Source organism: Salvelinus sp. IW2-2015, linkage group LG35 (genome assembly GCF_002910315.2).
Source record: "Salvelinus sp. IW2-2015 linkage group LG35, ASM291031v2, whole genome shotgun sequence".
Taxonomy (NCBI): domain Eukaryota; kingdom Metazoa; phylum Chordata; class Actinopteri; order Salmoniformes; family Salmonidae; genus Salvelinus; species Salvelinus sp. IW2-2015.
The window spans coordinates 6,560,558-6,564,806 of NC_036874.1; the positions used below are offsets into that span (position 1 = coordinate 6,560,558).

At 46.4% G+C, this 4,249-nt stretch overlaps 1 pseudogene; it reads right to left on the reverse strand.

The window, feature by feature from the left end:
- Nucleotides 1-3,034: 3,034 nt before the first annotated feature.
- LOC111958658 (protein PTHB1-like) overlaps nucleotides 3,035-4,249 on the reverse strand; it is a 185,452-nt pseudogene continuing 184,237 nt past the window's right edge.

A 4,249-nucleotide genomic window follows, 5' to 3' on the forward strand; every position in this document is an offset into this window, starting at 1 on the left:
ATCTACCAAGAGAAATCTCTTAGATTATAATCACAGTCGTGAACATCCCCCCCAAGCAGACACCTTGACGGCCCTGAAAGAACTTCATTTGACTCTATGTAAACTGGAAACCACATATCCTGAGGCTGCATTTATTGTAGCTGGGGATTTTACCAAGGCTAATCTGAAACCAAGACTCCCTAAATTTGATCAGCATATCAAATGTGCGACCCGGGCTGGCAGCATTCTGGATCATTGTTATTCTAACTTCCGCGACGCATATAAAGCCATCCCTCACCCTCCTTTCTGCAAATCTGACCATGACTCCATTTTGTTGCTCCCAGCCTATAGACAGAAACTAAAACAGGAAACGCCCGTGCTCAGGTCTGTTCAACAGTGGTCCGACCAATCAGATTCCACGCTTCAAGATTGCTTCGATCACATGGACTGGGATATGTTCCGGATAGCGTCGAACAACAATATTGATGTATACGCTGATTCGGTGAGCGAGTTTATTAGTAAGTGCATCGGTGATGTTGTACCAACAGCGACTATTAAAACCTTCCCCAACCAGAAACCGTGGATTGATGGCAGCATTCGCGCAAAACTGWAAGCGCGAACCACTGCTTTTWATCAGGGCAAGGCGACCGGAAACATGACCTAATACAAACAGTGTAGCTATTCCCTCCGCAAGGCAATCAAACAAGCTAAGTGTCAGTATAGAGACAAAGTAGAGTCGCAATTCAACGGCTCAGACACGAGAGGAATGTGGCAGGGTCTACAGTCAATCACGGACTACAAAAAGAAAACCAGCCCTGTCGCGGACCCCGATGTCTTGCTCCCAGACAAACTAAACAACTTCTTCGCTCGCTTTGAGGACAATACAGTGCCACCGACACGGCCCGATACCAAAACCTGCAGACTCTCCTTCACCGCAGCAAACACGAGTAAAACATTTAAACGTGTCAACCCTCGCAAGGCTGCCGGCCCAGACGGCATCCCTAGCCGCGTCCTCAGAGCATGCACAGACCAACTGGCTGGTGTGTTTACGGACATATTCAATCAATCCCTATCCCAGTCTGCTGTTCCCACATGCTTCAAGAGGGCCACCATTGTTCCTGTTCACAAGAAAGCTAAGTTAATTGAGCTAAACGACTATCGCCCCGTAGCACTCACTTCCGTCATCATGAAGTGCTTTGAGAGACTAGTCAAGGATCATATCACCTCCACCCTACCTGACACCCTAGACCCACTCCAATTTGCTTACCGCCCCAATAGGTCCACAGATGACGCAATCGTAATCACACTGCCCTAACCCATCTGGACAAGAGGAATACCTATGTAAGAATGCTGTTCATCGACTACAGCGCATTTAACACCATAGTGCCCTCCAAACTCGTCATTAAGCTCGAGACCCTGGGTCTCGACCCCGCCCTGTGCAACTGGGTCCTGGACTTTCTGATGGGCCGCCCCCAGGTGGTGAGGGTAGGAAACAACATCACCCCACCTCTCCTGCACTCCCTGTTCAGTTGACAGTTCTCTCCCGTGCTCCCCTAGCCTCTTAAATCCTGCAAAAATGAAGTCTATGTCCATCATCCATAACTCCACCACTCACCACTCACACAAAATATGTGTTACGAACCAAAGTCAATGCTGGCAATAATTCCGATGGCCAACATCATCATTAAGGAAAATAAAGTTCCATTTACATGGAAATACATTGTGAGTCAACATACCAAAAATACCCAAATTCAAATACCATATATACCGCCCTAACACACAACCATCCACTGATACCAAGAAGAGATAATAAGCAACTGTGATGATAAGTGAGACAACAGACGAATCACAGTGCGCTTGCAATGGTAAATTCCGGCCATGTACGTTGAGCTATAGACACGATATTGTTCCTTAACACAATTCGTAGTATTACTTAGTTTGACGCCAGTTTCTCGCTACACACAGGAAACAATTCGAGTATCCTATGCTAACAACAAGGAAATGTGATACACTTCCAGAGGATGGCCACTTTCATTGGAGTTTAATTCGAACATTGTTTTAGCAGGTTGATACATTTTTCTATACGGAAAAATCAAACGTGACATCTCTCATATAGTCAGGAAATTACAAACATTAAAAGCCCCTTGTGGAAAACCTTTGTCCAACTACAATATCAAGTTTTTGCGAACACTTTTATACGGAAACTTACTTCACCCTAGATCGAGAAAGAGTGATCAAAATGAAATATAGCGTAGCAGTCGCCGCTATGTGTATGTCCCATCCCGTCCCAATGTAAATATCGGTCTTTCTCGGATAAATTCGGATATAGTATTTTATATTTTTAATCTCATTCCCATCAAGCGAATGAACATACGTGTCGAAGTGGGACTGGCACCTACACCCATGACTGGTACTGGACTCGCAATATCCTTTTTTAACACCTCTTAATCCAACACGGAAACCTCCCTCATCCAGTAAGCTGAGACCAGCCTCCTAACTCGTTATGCAACACAAGCTAGTAGTTCAGTTAGCCACTGCTAGCAGTGTCGCTCAACTCCGTGTGGAACCCTCGATACATTAGGCAGAACCTGCAGCCTGGTCAATCATATTTCCTGCCACCAATCTGCACAGTGCGATATCAAACCCAGAAGCATAATCAAAACGCTTTTTCTCTCACAGACACATCCTGCACCGAGCACTTCCATGCAAGCTCTAACACCGTTGGAAACCGAAGGATCATTTTGAATTCCAAGCATAGCCTACCTGCGAAATCTGAGTGAGCTGACGCGTGCCTAACGTCACGTCCGCATCAGCAAGCACCGAGTTAGAACTTGGAGCGAACCTTGAGTAAACGTGCACCCCCATCGCGTCAGCTGTGTGTCTCAGAGCGTGAAAAAATGCTACTCTTCTCACGCCAACTTCTTGGGACTCTCACCCAAATAACCGTATCCTATTGCCAACACAAATTGAGGCCTAGGGAATCGATCCTGTTTACTGCCGACAGGAGCCGGACCGCCATCTACGAGAAGACAGGAGGTCAGAACCGGGAAGCCGATCAACCGTCCGAAGTGGCGTCCTCATACGAGCGTATTCTGTTAGACAATGTCTCACGAAGTGGAACCGAGGCTGCAAACACAGTCCAGATTCGATAGTTTCCTGCGAGATGCGTCGCACTCACCTCCAACCTAGAGCAGTCAGCGACAGCTGAGAACCGCTCGAACCACTCGGGATCCTCACACCCTATACTGCCTGCTCTGATTTGCAGCATCACTGAGAGCGCGTGGGAGCATGAGCTGATGCCGCTCTGAGACTGTTTCGACGGCAATAGCGCTCTTCAAACCTCAGGAGGCTGAAAAGAATTTTGGCTTGGCACCGAAAACAGCATCCTGTCGGGCTGTATCAACGCTGGTACGGCAACTGCTCCACTCACACGTAAGGCTCTCCCTCCACGAGGGTAGTGAGGTCTTGCACAATACGCATCACCGGGGGCAAACTACCTGCCCTCCAAGACACCTACACACGAATATCACAGGAAGGCCAAAAAGATCATCAAGGAACAAACCACCGAGCCACTGCCTGTTCATCCTCGCTATCATCCAGAAGGCGAGGTCAGTACAGGTGCATCAAAGCTGGGACCGAGAGACTGAAAAACAGCTTTCTATCTCAAGGCCATCAGCTGTTAAACAGCCATCACTACATTGAGTGGCTGCTGCCATACTGACTCAAATCTCTAGCCACTTAAACATTTTTGGGGGGTGTAATAAAATGTATCACTAGTACTTTAAACCAATGCACTTTATATATATTATTTACATACCCATCATTACTCATATGTATATACTTGTACTCTATACATACGCATCCTGCCTATGCCGTTCGGCCATCCGTCATCCATATATAATTGGTGGATATTCTTATCCATTCCTTTCACTTGTGTTATAGTTGTTGTGAAATTGTTAGATTACTTGTTAGATATTACTGCATGGTCGGAACTAGAAGCACAAGCTGTTACGACTTCCGCCGAAGTCGGCTCCCTCTCCTTGTTCGGGCGCGCGTTCGGCGGTCGATTTATTAATTTATCCATTTTTAATTTATCCATTTGTTTTGTCTTGTTCCCCTGCACACCTGGTTTTTCATTCCCTAATACACTGCATGCATTATTTCCTCTGTTCCCTCATGTCTTTGTGTAGAATTGTTTGTGTTACGTGTCATGTTTGACACGCCAGACTGGTGTTCGTATATTCCGTGTTTTGTCACGAGGTATGTTTAT